This window comes from Eleutherodactylus coqui, chromosome 7, assembly GCF_035609145.1.
Source record: "Eleutherodactylus coqui strain aEleCoq1 chromosome 7, aEleCoq1.hap1, whole genome shotgun sequence".
Lineage (NCBI taxonomy): Eukaryota > Metazoa > Chordata > Amphibia > Anura > Eleutherodactylidae > Eleutherodactylus > Eleutherodactylus coqui.
In genome coordinates, this window is record NC_089843.1 from 194,133,902 (window position 1) to 194,152,368 (window position 18,467).

Here is an 18,467-nt window from a genome sequence, read left to right on the forward strand (position 1 = left end):
TCTTGTGAGCTACGGAAGCTTTGGGGACCACTGCGTTGGAGAGAAGAGCTGGTGGAGATGTCTGGCGGCAGTTCAACCTATAGTACCTCCTCCACAAATACGTCAAGTCTCAGGAGTGATAGCTGGAATGATTTTGTGTAATGCCAGCTTTAGATATTTCTGGAGGACAGACTTGAGGTCAAGAGTTGAAATAATCCTTGCTGTCATGAGTTTTCAGAAGACATAAAGTAGGATTAGAAGTTGAGGCCTTCTAGTCGCTTAATTCTTTCTGCTGTGAAACATCATCCTGACTGATCACAATAAAGGGGACATTGTACAAGTTAACAATTAAAAGTCAAGTCCTGTCAAGTTTGCAACATAAGATTACTGTCTGTCTGTTCCTGCATCCCAAATAACTTCATTATCTGTCTTTCAATTATTTCTTACTTTTTCAGGTTTTCCATTAGTCACTTGTAATTAAGAACAGAGGTTAAATTTCAAAGAAAATGAGAAGAAGGCAAGAACATCTGTGAGTCTGCAGGGGTGCTCACATGTTCTAGGCAGCAAGAGGAGAAACTATGTCCAAATACATATAATATAAAAGGCAATGAGCAACACAAGCTGAAGAACTAACCCACCAAAGGCAAGCGAGAACAGGATCTGTGTCCTCTAGTATTAGATGAAAAGTCCACATGTTGATCATATTAGAAGGTAAATAGTATAGACAGAGATTTTAAGGGGAGACAAGTGAATCTGCTGATCTTCAAAGCAATAGGAAAGTTGATTTTTTTCATGACAATATCTGCATACAATAATGTTACTGAATTACTTGAAAAATGTTACTCATGCAACGTAGGAACCATTGAATGTGCCTGCCATGTATTGCAGGTTTGGTCACTTACATAAGAGATTACAATGACCCCTCATATGAAACTATGACAGCATCCACTAGACTTCATAGGTGAAATCAGAGAAAATACATACAACTAAGTGAAGTCATACAATGCAAAACTCATCTGACAATGATGCTAAATAATATACATGAAGGTGTCTACAGTTACAGATGCCACTTCATAGAGATACAGAACAGCACATGAACCATCTGTCAGTAGTCTGTAATTATAAATTCACGTTACAGTGTAACACCTACATACCGGGACGCTTCACTCCAACTTCTTGATTGTTCCCGGGAAGTTTCAGATGGGTGCCAGCTTGCAGCCCAGCGACACTGATGTTTCTGGGACCTGGACTTTGGAGGGGCTTTTTTCAAGTAATCTATGCAGTGGATGATTTTTTTGGCAGCTGCATGCCGTAACAAAAAAAAAAGAAAAAAGAAGCATTGACCTCACATAATTAAAGGGGCTGTGTTTAAAGAAGCACTCCCAGACTGTGGCCAGGCTTTTGGTATGTGTATTAGTGTTTTTAAAGTATAATTGTGAAGGAGGCAGCAGTACAGATGAAGCTTAGAAACAACTACTTGCCAAAGGGGAATCTAAAGCACATGGTTGTGTAATTTGTTCTAGGTGAATTGGCAGGAAAGGGGTTAAGTTGCCACAGGGGCAGTGGGCATGGCTGATGCTAAATAGGTAGGAAGGGCTAGAGGATGTCCCAGCCCTCTATGGTACCTCTCCTACAGCAGTGTATTCCCAGGGCATGCACTTTTTCAGAAAAGTGGAAAATGTCAACTTTTTTCTCTAACAATGCTATAAGTGTTGGAACGTAACACCCCGTCCCTGTAGAGCCCACACTAGATGTCTTACAGTGTGCAGGATATTGTCCTGGGGACCCTCAGTTTAGGCTCCAGCTGTCTCCTTTTGGCCATACACAGGCCCCCTATTCATGTGCAAGCACCATCTACAGCGCTACAGTGTTGCTCAATGTAGAGTGTTTGTAGCACAAAAAATAGTTGCTTTTTTGACCATAATTCACTGCAATTGCATTATCACTGCCAAGTGGCATTACTGCTTTTCATTATGAAGGTACTACTGCCCTCTAGTGATAGAATGTGGTACCAAATGCAAAAAGGAAATAAATGGCCCGTTTCCTATGAGGGCCTATGTGCTATTGTCAGACTTAGATCTTCTTCCTCTACTCAGCCCGGGGATTAGACCACAACACAAGCATTGCATCCAGTTTACGTTTGTCATATGGGAAACTCTGAAAAAAATGAACAACTTTTATGATTAATACGGAAATATCTTTATTAATCGTCATCTTAAACATGCATCCTGCACATTGTAACACAACCCAAGCTAAGCAATAGATACAACTCACTTTTTGTAGTGCAAGAGCATAAGATGAAGCACCCGGGTTCTACATTGTACATTACATGATGCACCAACATCACCAACATTATAATACTTCCCTGTTGTTTCAGATGACTTTCAAAATAAGCTGTCGTACATGGGAAATAACACTAGTGGGTTGGACCAGCTGCTTTAATCCCTGAGTACGTAGAAACATGCTTCATGCAGGGATTAAAGCCACATGGGCTATACACATGAAAGCTCCATGCTGTCGGTGCCCGGAGGTAGCTGACAACATGGAGCTGTCATCCCGGGCTGCGGGGAGCCCGCCCGGCAATGCGATCGGCGCTATCTATTGGATCGCATTAAAGTGCAAAAAAGTTTTTAAAAAGTTAATGATTCAGTTGTCCTCATGGATTGGTTCCATGGGGGCCGCTGAGCGTACTCACCCCTGTCCCTCGCACTGTCACCGCTGATCTGGTCCTCCGGGACCAGGCGCTGGTCTTCTGCGCATGCATGCCAGGCAGCATTACCATCATCTGCATGCGCAGAAGGCCCGGAGCCACGGAAAATTTGAAATCTCCTGGCTCCCGGCCGCTGAAGGCAGCCGGGAGGCAGGAGATGTCACCAGGGACCGCGGTGAATGGTCCCCAGTCCCATGATCACCGTTATCTAATGGATAACGATGATCACGGAAAAGTGTAAACAAGGTGAAAAAAGTTGAAGTTTCACCTCCCCTCATGGATTGGATCCATGGAGGGAGGTGAAAATACTCACCCTGGTCCCCCATGATGTCAGGCGGAGATCGGGACCCGTAACGGGCTTCTGCGCATGCCCCGAAGCACGAAGGACCTGGGAAATTTAAAATTCCCCTGCACCCAGCTGTCAAAGACAGCCAAGTGCAGGGAGAAGTCACTGGGGACCGCTGTATGCATTTCCTGGTCACATGATCACCATTATCCATTGGATAACGGTGATCATGGAAAGTTAAAAAGTTTTTTTTAAATAGTTTAAAAAGTTAAAGTTTCATCTCCCCTTACGAAACGTATCCATGAGGGGAGATGAAATTACATAACTAAGGTCCCCAGATTTGTCCCCCGATGGTATCTATATCCGTGGACCTTAACCCGGGCTCGGCACATGCGCCCATCAGCATAATGGCAGATGCATTCGCAAAAGTCAAGAATTGCCCGGGAAATCTAAAATCTCTCTGCTTCTGTAGCCATGAGCCTAGAGATGTCACGGGGGCGGGGGGGAGGGGGGGACGCAAGATGCGGTTATTGGTCACGTGATCGCCATTATCCAATGGATAATGGTGATCACGTAAAAGGTTAAAAAAAAGTTGAAGCTTTATCTCCCCTCACCCATGCGTTCGGTGAGAGGAGATGAAACTCTTGAACCCCACTTTTGAACCCCAATGCGATCCTCCTGCACGGACCTTCCCCAGCTTCTTCGCATGCGCCCGCCAGCAAAATGCCGGACACATGCGTAGGAACCGGGGAGCCTGGGAAATTTTAAATCTCCTTGCTCTCGGTGACTAACAGTCGCAGAGTGCCTGGAGCAGTGACTGATGGCCTCGTTGTGAGGTCCCTGGTCACCTGATAAAAAGGTAGCGAACTACCTTAGGCCGGTCTCACATAATGGAATAGAAATTGCGGATTCTGCATGCGTTTGATCTGCGGTAATCCACGGATCAATCAAATGCATTGGATTACACAATTCCGCTCAAATTAGCAGGTTGAAATTACGTAATCCATTCGCAGAAAACTGAAATCAGCATGTTCTATTTTACCGCGGATATCCGTGACATAGAGCCCATTGTGCTCTATGATCACAGATATAGCCACAGCCCTTACGTAACTTCATTATGTACGGGCTGCCGGTACCTGTGTCATCGCTAAGCGTCAGCGGGGGAATTATAAACAAAGGTGTACTACGCATGACCGCATGTGTAAGTAACATAGTATGTTAGGCTGAGTGAAGACAATGTCCATCTAGTTCAGCCTGTTTTAACCTCCTTGTTAATCCAGAGGAAGGCAAAAACCCCAAGAGGCAAAAGTCAATTAGCCCTTTCGGGGGGGAAATTCCTTCCCGACTCCATAATGGCAGTCAGAATAATCCCTGAATCAACCTCTGATAGTTCCTACCTGTCTGTAAGACCTGGATCAACAACCAAACGGTCACCTAATGTCTATATCCTGTAATATCATAGCGCTCTAGAAAGACATCTAGCCCCCTCTTAAACTCCTCTATGGATTTTGTCATCACCACGTCCTCAGGCAGAGAGTTCCACAGTCTGACTGCTCTTAGGGTGCCCACCCACTGGCGTTTTTTTTTCCCTGCGAAATTCGCAGCATTTTTTTTCTGCAGGGGTCTATGGGACTTAAGGGCGAGCACCCACTGGCGTTTTTTTACCTGCGTTTTGCGTTTTTCCTGCACAGGCATAGAGATAACATGTGTTCCTGTCCACTGGCGTTTTTTTTTGCGTTGCGTTTGCGTTTTTAACATAGGAACTGTCAGTTGCATATGTGTCCTTATTTTTCTCCTAATGCACCCATGAAAGTCAATGGAAATTAATGGAAAAGCCGCGAAAACGCCACGAAAAACGCGCGGAAAAATCGCGGGAACCGCGGAAAACGCAAACGCCAGTGGGTGCTCGCCCTTATAATGTTAAAATCGCGATCGCGCAAAATCGCAATTTACCGCGAATTGCGATTTTGCGCAATTGCGATTTTAACATTACAAGTCCCATAGAGCCCAGGAGAAAAAAAATGCTGCGAATTTCGCAGGGAAAAAAAAACGCCAGTGGGTGGGAGCCCTTACAGTAAACAAAAAACCCCTTCTGTGTTGGTGATGAAACCTGCTTTCTTCTAGACGTAGAGGATGCCCTCTTGTTACCGTCGCAGTCCTGGCTATAAACAGATCCTGGGAGAGATCCTTGTATTGTCCCCTCATGTATTTATACATAGTTATTTGATCGCCCCTTAGCCATATTTTTTCCATGGTAAATAATCCCAATTTTGATAGCCTCTCTGGGTATTCCAGTCCTCTCATTCCATGTATTAACTTAGTTGCCCTTCTTTGAATCCCCTTAAAGGGGTTGTCCAGTGGCAGCAAGTGGGGTTATAAACTTCTGTATGGCCATATTAATGCACTTTGTAATATACATCGTGCATTAAATATGAGCCATACAGAAGTTATACACTTATCTCCTCCGGTGCTGGCGTCCTCGTCTCCATGGCGCCGACTAACGCTGTCTTCTCCTCCCATTAGACGCGCTTGCGCTGTGCGGTCTTCTGCTCTGTTGAATGGGGCCGCTCCGGCGAGCTCGCGCCGAAGAGCTGGTCTGCGCATGCGCAGAAGACATGTGCGACGCAAGCACGCCGGAGCGGCCTCATTCAACAGAGCAGAAGACCGCACAGCGCAAGCACGTCTAATGGAAGGAGAAGGCAGCTTTAGTCGTTGCCATGATGTATATTACAAAGTGCATTAATATGGCCATACAGAAGTGTATAACCCCACTTGCTGCCGCGGGACAACCCCTTTAAGCACTGCAACATCTTTCCTGAGCACCGCTGTCCAGAATTGTGCACAGTACTCCATGTGGAGCCTGACAAGTGCCTTGTATAGTGGGAGGATAATGTTCTCGTCCCTTGCCCCTATACCTCTTTTAATGCACCCCAAAACTTTATTTGCTTTTGCAGCAGCTGACTGGCATTGGTTGCTCCAGTTAAATCTACAATCCACTAGTACCCCCAGGTCTTTTTCCATATCACTTTTCCCTAGCGGTACCCCATTTAGTGTATATTGGTGACATCCGTTTCTTCTGCCCATGTGCATAACCTTACATTTATCAACATTGAACTTCATTTGCCAGTTTCCTGCCCAAGCCCCCAGCTTATCTAGGTCCATTTGTAGCCGCACCTTGTCCTCCGTTTCATTAATTATCTTGTATAATTTTGTGTCATCTGCAAATATTGATATTTTACTGTGCAGTCCCTCTAGCACGTCATTGATAAATATATTGAACAGAATGGGGCCTAATACTGAACCCTGTGGCACCCCATTAGCGACGGTGGCCCAATCAGAGTATGAACCATTTATTACCACCCTCTTCTTCCTTTCTTTGAGCCAGTTCTTTACCCAGCTACACATGTTTTTGCCCAGACCGAGCTGTCTCATTTTATATATCAACCTGTTATGTGGCACGGTGTCAAATGCTTTAGAGAAGTCCAGATATACAAGATCAATAGACTCTCCCAGGTCCAGCCTAGAGCTTACTTCATTGTAGAAGCTGATCAGATTGGTCTGACATGATCGATCCATCATGACCCCATGCTGATGAGGAGTTATTCCGCTGTTCTCCTTGAGGTATTCTAGGATTGGCGTCTCTCAGAAACCCCTCGAATATTTTTCCAGTTATTGAAGTGAGACTTACCGGCCTGTAGTTACCAGGCTCACTTTTGGACCCCTTTTTATAAATTGGAACCACATTGGCAATGCGCCAATCCAGTGGTACAACCCCGGTCTTAATAGTGTCCATAAATATTAAAAACAACGGCCTACCTATCACATCACTTAGTTACCTTAGAACCCTTGGGTGTATTCCGCTCGGCCCGGCGATTTGTCGATTTAATCCTCTTTAAGCGGCTCTGCACTTCCTCCTGTGTCAGGTATGTAATGTTTTAAGGGGGGTTCGTTTTATTCCCCTGCATCTTGTGTGACATTTCCTTTTTTGTTCGTAAATACACTTCAAAAGAAACTATTTATTAGGTTTGCCTTTCCCCCATCGTCTTTTATGATTTCTCCTGCATTATTTGTTAAAGGGCCAGTGCTCTCAGTTTAAATCCTTTTACTGTTAATATAATTGAAGAATAGTTTAGGGTTACTTTTGCTCTCTTTGGCAATCAGTCTTTCTGCCTCCTCCTTAGCAATTTTGATCTTTTCTATACATATTTTGTTTTTTTCCCTGTACGATTTTAGCACTTCTTCACTGCCTTTTTGTTTTAGTAGTTTAAACACTTTCTTTTTTTTGTTTATTGCCCCCCTTACAGTCTTGTCGAGCCAAATTGGTTCCTTCTACTTGAAATTATTTTATTTTTCTAAGGGTATGAACTGCTCACATGAGGTGATTAGGATGTTTTTAAACTTTTCCCATTTGTCCTCTGTACTGATATTTTTGAGGATGTTGTCCCAATTAATGTTACCGATATTAGTTCTGAGCTGATCAAATTTTGCTTTACTAAAGTTTAGTTTTTTTGTCGCTCCCTGGTAAGGCTTCTTATTGAATGACAGCGGGAAATTAATTATATTGTGATCACTATTTCCCAAGTGTCCCTCTACCTGCACCCCCATTATTCGGTCCGGTTTGTTAGTTAATATTAAGTCCAGAATGTCCCTCCATCTTGTTGGCCCCTGCACAAGGTGGGTAAAGTAGTTATCTTTAATTGTTCTCAAGAACTTATCACCCCTGTGAGATTTGCAGGTCTTGTTATCCCATAATATATCCGGATAATTAAAGTCCCCCATAATAATTACTTCATTGAGGTTTGACACCTTTTCTATCTGACTTAATAGTAAGGTTTCAGTTTCTTCTGTTGCTTTTGGTGGCCGATAGAAAACCCCTATCAGGATTTTGTTATTTTTTTTCTCTTTGTATTTCAATTCACAAACATTCGACGTGTTCATCTCCTGCCACTATATCTTCCCGTAGCCTCGACATTAAGTAGGATTTAACCTACAGACAAACCCCTCCCCCTTTCAGTTTACCACGGTCTCTTCTGAAGAGATTGTAACCCTGTAAATTCACCGCCCAATCACACTTATCATCAAGCCATGTTTTCGTTATTCCAACTATATCATAGTCTTCATCGGTCATTCTCAGTTCAAGCTCACCCACTTTGCCGATCAGACTTCTTCTATTCGTAGCCAAACAATTTATATGGTTGTTTTTGTTCTTTATATTCATTTTGCTACTAATGGTACTATTGGCTGTTCTGTCAGTTCGAACTGTACTACCCCCACTGCCTGCTCGACCCCCATTCCCATTACTTGGTCCCAGGTGGCTAACTACACTGACTACCCCCTTGATTCTCTTTTTGCCCTCCTCCTCAGTCCCTAGTTTAAACACTCCTCCTGCCTTCTAACCATCTTCTTCCCCAACACGCAGTTATGAACAGTACATTACATGGCCATACACAGGGCCACAACCAGGTTCACAGCTGGGATCTGCTGCGGGCCTCCACAAGCGTATTCCACATAAGGCCGTGTGAGCCCAGCGTTATTCAGACCGCTACCTGTAATACATAATTTACAAGAAGCCCCAGGAATGCTCACCTCCCTGCAGTTCCAGGAGCAGCTTGTTGAGCGCCTTCTGTGTAAGAGCCCCCGCACCTCAGCTAGCTTACGAAGCCTCACAGAGCACCACTTTACATCCAATCCCGGCCACTGGAGTCAACAAATACCCCCCCCCCCCCCAAAAAAAAGCATGACAGGAGGAGGGATAGCCAATTTTATTGCCCCATGTGCCCATTCCAACCAGCCTTCGTAATTACCCCTGTCCTCGGACATACCACACAGTTTACATCATTACCATTATCGAAGATTTGGGGAATGCCAAAAAATGGGGATGGGGGGGTATTTTTAGGGAGTCCATTTTTTTCTGCACAAGTGAGCAATTGGGCCTGGAATTTAGTCAGTTGTGCCCTGAAATCCAGTAGGTGTTCCCTCCATTATAAGCCTAACCATGTGTCCTGTAAGTATATTTGGGCCACAATGGATATATTTCTGAACATGGAACAAACAGGGGGATTTATTTTGGGGTGAAAGTCTTCATTCATATGTGTGCTGTACAAGAAAACCTGTTTTTAAATTGACACAATTGCACAAAAAATGAAAATCATAATTATTTCCTTCTGCTTTGCTTAGATTCATTCCAAAACTGTGGTCTTCAAAATACGTAGTACCCCCTAGATGAATTTGTTAAGAGGTCTAGTTTTCAAAATGAGATCATTTGTGGGGGTTGTTTATCGTTTTGACCGATCAATGGCTCTACAAGTGAGCAATGGGCCTGAAATTTATTCAGTTGTGCCCTGAAATTAAACGGGTATTCCCTCCATTTTAGGCCTAGCCATGTGTCCTGTAAGTAGATTAGAGCCACAATGGGTACTTTCTGAACACGGGACAAACAGGGGTATCCATTTTGGGGTGAAAGTCTTTATTCCTATGTACGCTGTACAAAAAAAACCTGTTTTTAAAATGACACAATTGCCAAAAAAATGAAAATCATTATTTTTTCCTTCTGCTATGCTTAGATTCATTCAAAAACGGTGGGGTCAAAATACACAGTACATCCCTAGATGAATACGATAAGGGTTCTAGTTTTCAAAATCAGGTCATTTGTACGGGTTCTGCATTGTTTTAGCCACTCATGAGCTCTACAAGTGGGCAATGGGGCCTAAATCACCTTCAAGCAAAGTGTCTGTTCTGAAAGCCACTGGCTGCTCCTTTCAGTTTGGGCCCAATTGTGCATACAGACGTAATATTGTGGCCACAATGAGCATGTCTCTGAACACAGGACAAACAGGGGTATCCATTTAGGGGTGAACGTCTTCATTCATGTGTGTGCTGTACAAAAAAAATGTTTTTAAAATGACACAATTGCCAAAAAAATGAAAATCATAATTTTTTCCTTGTGCTTTGCTTAGATTCATTCAAAAACTGTGGGCTCAAAATACGCAGTACACCCCTAGATGAATTCGTTAAGGGGTCTAGTTTTCAAAATGGGGTCATTTGTGGGGGTTCTCTATCGTTTTGGCCGCTCAAGGGATCTACAAGTGGACAATGGGGTCTAAATCACCTTCAAGCAAAATGTCTGTTCTGAAAAACACCCGCTGCTCTTTTCTGTTTGGGCCCCATTGTGCATACAAACATAATATTAGGGCCACAATGGGTATGTTTCTGAACACGAGACAAACAGGGGTATCCATTTTGGTGTGTAAATTCTCAAATTGTAATTTTTGCAGAGAAATGACTCTCTACCCGTATGGCTGGAGTAAGGAGGGTGTGGTGCGTGGACCTGTCACGGTGGCACTTACCAACTCCTGGTTCCGGGGGAAGTTACCACAGCAGAAGATAGGGCCAGTAGTCCTCAGGATGAGAGTAGTAGTAGTTGTCAAGTTTGTGACGCAACCGTTCCACACACCGGCATTTATACACGGTGGATTAATAAACACTTGACAAGTATATCCTACCTCAGGACCTCAGGAGCGGTTGAGACCCGGTAAACTTTACTTAGATAAACTTGAATAAACAGGCAATTACAGGTACATTCACGACAGCAGTTACGGGCAAAAGCTCAGAGGTTGGGAGGAAAAATGCACAGAAACAATACTGCCCTATAGTCCACGTTATCCATATGTCACCAGTCCTGGACATTAAATATACTCTGGAGGAGGATAAGGGTAGGGGTCTCTCCACATACACTCTGGCAGGCAATTAGTGAAGAAATGGCTTAGCCTAAATACACCCCGCACAACATCCGTGTGGGTGTCACAATCATGAACCTTTGTGTGGTAATCCTAATGGAGGATGGCCACACAGGAAAAATTAATGCCTGTAGTGTGAATGGGTATCTGTTTTAGTGAATTGGGAATTGTTGCGCTCTCTCTCTCTCTCGGGACTGGACTCACTTCTATTATATCCAATCTCCATGTACCATAATCAACAAAAATTGTGTTTAAAATAAGGTGACCAGATTCTTCCCAAGGTTAAAGCAGGGCAGAAGGGTGTAGTAAGGGGCGGGGCTTTTCACAACGTATGATTTTATCTCCGTCGTTTCAAACAAGACCGGAAGCAAATTCTGCAGCATTTCCACATCCTAAAAAAGTCAAAATCTGTAGCATTGGTGCAGTGCTCCCCCTTACCTGCTCTGAAGGCGTCCCAGTGGCCTGTAGTGACCTCACCTGACCAGAAGTGCTGCACCTGACCAGGCCGCTTGGAACCGGAAGCTGGGGAATGCTGACAACGGGAAGCCTTGGGAGGAGGTGAGGTGGTGCTCCGCATTATATGAAATCACTTGCGGATACGCAACTGATTTCCAGTCAAAATCCGCACCAATGGTACAGATTTTGACTGTTTTTTGGATGCGGATATGCTGTGTAATTTGCCGTGGAAATTTCCATTGTGGACATTCTGCAGTGTTTCCACCATATGTAAGCATACCCTAAGTCAGCTTGAGGTATGCTACCACATACAGAGTGGCCTTGGTAGTAATAGTGTCCCCCACAGTGGCCCCAGTAGTAATAGTAACCCCCACAGTGGCCTCAGTAGTAATTGTGACCCCCACAGTGACCTCAGTAGTAATAGTGTCCCCCACAGTGGCCTCAGTAGTAATAGTGACCCCCTTAGTGGCCTCAGTAGTAAGAGTGTCCCCTATATTAGCCATAGTAGAAATAGAGACCCCCACAGTGGCCTCAGTAGTATAGTTTTAGGAAATATTAATAAAAGTGAAGTTAAATCGAAGTGCGGAAAAATAAATATTTATGGGTTATCCTGGCTTTCAAAGTAGCTGGCCTATCCTAAGAATAGGCCTTTAGTATCTGAATGGTGGGTCCAACTTCTAAAAACCCTGCTGATCAGCTGCTGGGCTGAGCTGCAGCGCTCATGTGAGTGCTGCAGCCTCTTCAATGTATAGTAAATGGCTTAACATGTCCAGGATTTTATTTTGTACTGTTTCTTTTCTTTTCCTCCTAGAAAAACACAATAAGGGCGCCCACCCACTGGCGTTTGCGATTTTCGTGCGTGAAAAACGCCGCGTTTTCGCGGCGTCTTTCCCGCGTTTTTCGCGGCGTTTTCGCGGCTTTTCCATTAATTTCCATTGACTTTCATGGGTGCATTAGGAGAAAAATAAGGACACATATGCAACTGACAGTTCCTATGTTAAAAAACGCAACGCAATGCAAAAAAAAACGCCAGTGGACAGGAGTACATTCAATTCTAATTGCTCTTGAGAAAAAACGCAAAGAAAAAAAAATCGCCAGTGGGTGGGCGCCCTAAGGGCGCCCACCCACTGGTGTTTTTTTTCACTGCGAAATACGCAGGTTTTTTTTTCTGCAGGGGGTCTATGGGACTTGTAATGTAAAAATCGCGATCGCGCAAAATCGCGATTTACCGCGATATCGCGATTTTGCGCGATCGCGATTTTAGCTTTGCATGTCCCATAGCCCAAAGACCCCTGCAGAAAAAAAAAAACACTGCGAATTTCGCAGTAAAAAAACGCTAGTGGGTGGGCACCCTAAAAGTGTTCATGGCTCACTGCAGCAAATTAGACTTGAGTAATCATAGAATTATAGAATGGTAGAGTTAGAGGGGACCTCCAGGTTCATATGGTCCAACCCCCTGCTCAGTGCAGGATTCACTAAATCATCCCAGACAGATGTCTGTTCAGCTGTAGAAAATCTGTAGTAAATCCGTCATGTATGAACATACCCCAAGTTTTTTTGCACGTGTGTTGGCGTATTTTACTGTACTTTTTCTGCCCACAGTACGTTTTTTGCGCACAGGACACAAACCCATTGAAATGGCTAATTTAGCTGTGTTCTTTTTCCAGCAGATAAGGAAGATGGAACAATTTCCATTCAGCGCCACCTATTGGATGGCAGCATTTCTACAAATCAATGTCCGACCCTTTATACAGGTCTTATAAATGATTGGGAATTGAAAACCAAACCAGAATCCATACACAGAGGGCTGTTTCTGGGTTTTTGCCCCTCATCCCTTTGCAGTAGGATTCTGGCTTGGCTAGTGAGAGGCCTGTGATGGGAGTTGGGAGGGGGTATTATCTCTCTTTGAGAAGAGCACCTAGAAGGTGAGCCAGGAGACTTATAAGGTCATGTATGCTCCTCTGGGTAATATGCAAACTTATAAGGCCATGCACGCTGATGAGCGGCAAACACCCCAAACCAGCTTTCCGTGTATGGTTTCTGACTTGGTTTTCAATTCCCAATCATTGCTAAGACCCGTATAAAGGGTTGTACATTGATGTGCAGGAATGCTGCTATCCAATAGGTGACGCTACAGAGGCATTGTTCCATCTTCCTTATTTGCATATTACCCAGAGGAGCATTCGTGGCCTCCTCACTCACCTTCTAGGTGCTCTCCTCAAGAAGAGACAATACCCTTCCCATTTTCCAGCAGAATTATGCAGTGTTTCATGCATTTCTTTGCATATTGCACGCACATCTGCGCACTGACATTGACTTTTATAAGGACCTTTGGTGTGCAAATACTGATCAATGGGGTCCTGTCAGGCAGCTGTTGTAACACCATTTGTGATGTTAAAAATTGTCAGATAAACAAATTATTTGGACAAATAATTGAGAAAAATGAGCTTTTATGACCTTGAAGCAGGTGAAGGTGTTGTCTATGGCGCGGTGGTGACATACAGAAGCAGAGGCAGCACTTTTCTTTCTATAAAAAGAAACTTTACTAAACAAACTGGTTAACTGGTCGTCATTAGCGCTTTCGCCCCATAGGAGGGTATTTAGTTCTTTTTTTCAAATGTTTTGTAAATACACATAACACATATCTCCATGCTACATTCTCAGGTCTCTGTGGCGTGCGGATTCAGAGCACCATAGCTTGAGGGTCCATCTCCTGCACTTCTGTCAGAGCGACAAGGCACCTCAACTCTCTCAGTACTCAATGTTGTACTTTGTACCACTTATCAGAGGTCCACTGCATGACTAAAATCGCAGCCTAAATGCACCCTAGGTACCAAAGTACACACCCATCACACTTCCCGCATTACAGTCTCATTGGTGACATACACCCCCAGTCCGAACTTGTCCGTCGTAGTCTCTAGTGTGTGCACAGTAACAGTCATTGGACCGGTCTTACATGTCTGGCAGCTTTATCGCATTGGGGCCCACGGTGCTATCATCTCCTTCAGGACAAAGTCCCTGTAGGAAGGGAGACTCCTGCTTTCGCACGGTTCAGTATAATATTTGGCCCCTGGATTATCGGGCCCGTTCAGCGGCTTGTTCCCCTTTGGGACTCAAGGCTGCTTTAGTTGCCTCTGTCCATGTTATTCGTCCGCAGCATGCAGACAGTGCCCTGATCTTCTCAATGGCAGCTGGCCTCTGCCACTTCTCTGCAGTCTCTGCCCGGCTGCCCTCACACATGCAGGGGCTTCTGCTCTCCCTGCTGTTTCCTGCTTCTGCTGGCACAACTTTTATTTATAGAGGACTGGCAGGCTGGCTAGTAACTAGCAGGAAGGGCTGGCCCTGCATTATTCCTGTAGGGGGTCAGTCAAACTCTGACCGTTGAGCGGATGCTGTCTGCTCTCAAATTAGTCTTTAGATATGAGTACTCATAGACAACGCAAAATAGACAGTCGCATGCATCATGGATTGTCATATAGCGAAGTGAAGTTTATTTGCAAAGTACAGAACTTTATAGAAACAGAAAATGCTTGCGTAAGATCTAATCACTGCGCATGTCCGATCCTGCTGGACACCTGGACTTTCTTAATGAACAATACACATCTTTCAAAGAAGTCTCCTACGTGAGCAATGCATCAATGTCCGATGATAACTGTATCAACAATATGTTCCCAGGCGCTTCTAAGCAAAGGGAGTAAATTTATCTAGGACAGAGAGAACGCTGATTACACACACGGGAACATATCCAAGGTCATTATATCTGAGATTTAACATTCTTCTAAGTAAAAAGTGAAATTTGTACAGATACATGTATTTAGCAAAAGCAAAGAATACAAAATGGAGTCGCTGTAGTCATTAATTAATACACTTATCAATTTAAAAAGGCATAAACGTGAATTAACCCCTCACATTCCCCCGTTTTGGACATGGGGTCAAGACAAGTATGACTCCTAGTCCATAAACACGTGATTCATATCGGCGAAGAGAAAGCTTTTTCAGTACATTTAGAAATACATGAAATTATAACCTTAATTGCTCTATAAATGCATAATAAAATCATCACAACTTGTAATATACTTTGTAGAATCCCCATAAACCAACCTCCTAAACCAGAAAACCAATTGGCAGGGTTCAAAGCACTAAATGTGTTACCCCACCAGCTATCTCTGGTTTCTGAGTTTTCATTTGTCCATGCAAACAGTTCTTTTGACGGAACAGGAACAGCCAAGAAAGGAAAACCAGTGGCACTAGGTGTGTGTACAAGTCCAACAGTACTTGGTGGTGCCTAACAAGGTGGTTTTGGGCATTGCCCCTTTGCACCCTCTCACAAGGGCGAAGCATGGAGTGAAGAGTCCAAAAGTCCATCAATAAACAAAATGTCCTTCATTTTCCTTCTCATGGGGGGGGGGGGGGGGACAAAGGTAGGGCGTGAAAAGTCCATTAGTCCTAAAACAAACAACAGTTCTTTACTACTTTACTAAAGTAGGTGTGGTCAGCAGGACTTGACAGGGCCCTTTGACTCTGGGCCCTAGGGATTTCCGGACACGTCTCTTTACGACCACTCAATCTCCAGGTAGTAGGGAATAAGATCCCTCTAGGTTGTCTGGGCCTGGAATGGGAGAAAAACACTAGATTCTGGGTTAGCATTAGTTGGTCACACAGGTGCTTTACATATCCGGCTACTATGTCATAGCCCTGCTGTAGGGCCTGTGGATGATACAGCCCCAATCTTGGCATAAAACCAAACAACACTTCCTTTAACTTAAGCGTACCATTTAGTCTGTTAACTTTGTCTAAGCTCTGCAGGTGTGAAGTGTGTACCTTTGTTTGAGTCAATCACTTCCGGTACCTCGTATCTGCGGATTACCTCATTCATCAGCTCCTGTACGATTACCTGCTTATTTACCTTGATAACAGGGTAGGTCTCCGACCTGGAAAGACATCATCAACAACAAGCACGTATTCATACTTCCCAATAAGTGGGAGCTAAGTGTAACTCCGCTTCCTGTCCTGGGACATGCGGAGGCATTCTGCTTTTAGGACATCTTGTTGCGTGATCACTGCATATCCAGCGTGGAGTCGTCAATTACCCTGGTACCATCTACAAAAGCAACTCAGAATATACATTATTAACAAGGGCTTTCAGTTAACATTTATTATGGCCACCTGTTCTGGCAACATGATGGCTTCCATTAGTAAACTTACAGCTTTTCTATTCTTGATGGAGGAAACACAAAAGGCTTAGTGATACATTGAGGTAACTATTTGGGTTAGGAGTACATAAAAAAAAAGTAAATCATCAACATATTACAAGAGGGTGGTGCCCTCGGGAATTGGCCAGGCGTCTAATATCAGCTTCATGCATCTGGTAAACTGGTTTTGGGCTATTCTGTGCCCCTTATGGCAGCACTGTCCAACAGTACTGCTTTCCTCTGAAAATAAATGCAAACAAATGCTGACAGTCTGGCTGGCCCTTTAAACTCTTTCTGCTAATGGGGAACAAAAAGGGGTATTGGCTGGGAAGACACATTTCTTAAGAGCTTTAAATTAACATAAAGAAGAGACAGTGTCTGCAATTGCATCTTCCTGGACATGTGCCAGGGGGTACTGATGGACCAAGGGGGCTAAGAGCTTGGTCCTCTGCGTACGTAAAAGTGAGGACGGGTAGAGGTGTCGCTTGGTCTGCTGCCATCCGACATAAGGTCGGGTGACTTTCAGACCCGGGGTGTATACGAGCCTCACCGGACAGGTGAAGTTTGATACAACCTCCCAAGGGTCCCATCACGCAATTCTCAATATGCTTTCAGGACCTTCCAGCATAAGGAAGCGAGTGAGGTATCGTGACCCTTTTAAACATTACCTCAAGCGGTTCAGTTTCTGCCAGCTGAATTGGCACTTCTGAAGCCCCTTTCACAAATTACCGCTAAACAATCAGGTTGGTATTCTATTTCAAATAGATCATAACCTTGTTGTAAAAAGGAAAAAGAAAAAAATTAAAAATTTAAAAATAGCTTTAAAAAAAATAGCTGACCTGCAATACCTAGATCACCTATATCTTCTCTCCCCCCCTTTTGAACTAGGGTACTTAATTGGAAGGGTAACCGAGTTCAAAGTAGTAGAAGAATGACAAGAGCACATTGTAGCTGGATTTGACGGGCCAGAAATAAGTGCTTGGGTTGCACTTGCGTGTATATGCTCCGGGTGTCATGGGGGGGGGGGGTGAGGACCACTAGGGGGAGTTGGTTCAAGACCAACTCTGAAGATTTGTTAACCATTGCCTGTACCGCTGCCACCGCACAAACACATGAGGGAGGTCCTCAAGCCACTGGATTCTGAGTAGCATCCAGGTGGCCGTGGTTGTCCCCTGGACTTTTGTGTCAATACTGTCACCTGGACAGAAAATTCAGTACAGAAAAGAACAACAGATGAAGTATAAAAGGGTGAGAGAAAAGAATGAGTAGTTGTATAAGAGCGAAAACAAAATGGACCAATGGGGGCAGTATAAAAACAAGGCCCAGAAAGGTGCGGAGTTTGGCAGCAGGTGCAAGTACAGGTATGGCCGTCCGTACGTTTCTTCTATAGAGCATTCTCAGAAACAGTATAATTATGACTTGTTGGCAGGCTGCCAAATTATCAGCACACAGCGCCTACATCACACATTAACTCTCATCCGTTCATGCAGTCAAGTCTCATTCAAATATTAGTAAGAGTTCACACAGGAAGTAACGCATATGATTCAACTGTAACACACATTTAGCAATTATGCACACGTCCGACCAGTGACAGGACTGACATTTACACGAAGAACAGCAAAAACAGTAAAATTCACTGGATTCATTACGGGTTTCATTCTATTCAAGCAAGCAGAGTTACTCGTCCAGTGTTCTCCGCTCTAATCTTTTTGGCTTTTAGAGGCACGCATTCCTTCTCTGTAAACTCTCAATATACCCCCCCCCCCTTTTGGAGACAAGGGGTGGGGGCGACTTGCAACTGCGGCTTTCACAAGAAGCACACATTCCTCTGTACTTGTATTCTTCCATTTTCAAAACCATACAATTCACACAATACATTCAACGTCTGTCTTTTTCCTCTGACTTTCATCTCTGGAACAGAACAGTCTTATATTTTTGGCAAACAACCAAAAATATATTTCTCCGCACTGACTATCAAACCCAGACAGCAGAGAAATGGTTAAACACATAAAAGAAAGGACAAAAGACTAAATGTATAACAAAAATTAGGTTACATAACATGAAGACACACAGACAATATTGGTTATTTGACACATGATTATTCACAG

The 18,467-nt window shown here is 44.0% G+C and overlaps 2 protein-coding genes across 4 annotated transcripts in view; one reads left to right on the plus strand and one right to left on the minus strand.

Moving 5' to 3' along the window:
* Nucleotides 1–1,269, minus strand: part of ADAMTS10 (ADAM metallopeptidase with thrombospondin type 1 motif 10) — a 114,547-nt gene extending 113,278 nt beyond the window's left edge. For both annotated transcript variants that reach the window (XM_066574189.1, XM_066574188.1), the window contains exon 1: nt 1,134–1,269. The gene's annotated coding sequence lies outside the window, so the exon portion shown is untranslated. The remainder of the gene's footprint in view (nt 1–1,133) is intronic.
* ZAP70 (zeta chain of T cell receptor associated protein kinase 70) overlaps nt 1–18,467 on the plus strand; it is a 122,890-nt gene that overhangs the window by 16,914 nt on the left and 87,509 nt on the right. Inside the window, exon 1 of one of the 2 annotated variants that reach the window (XM_066574193.1) lies at nt 584–690. The exons of the other annotated variant lie outside the window; for it this stretch is intronic. The gene's annotated coding sequence lies outside the window, so the exon portion shown is untranslated. Of the gene's footprint in view, nt 1–583; nt 691–18,467 lie in introns of those variants that run through there. 2 annotated transcript variants of the gene reach the window in all.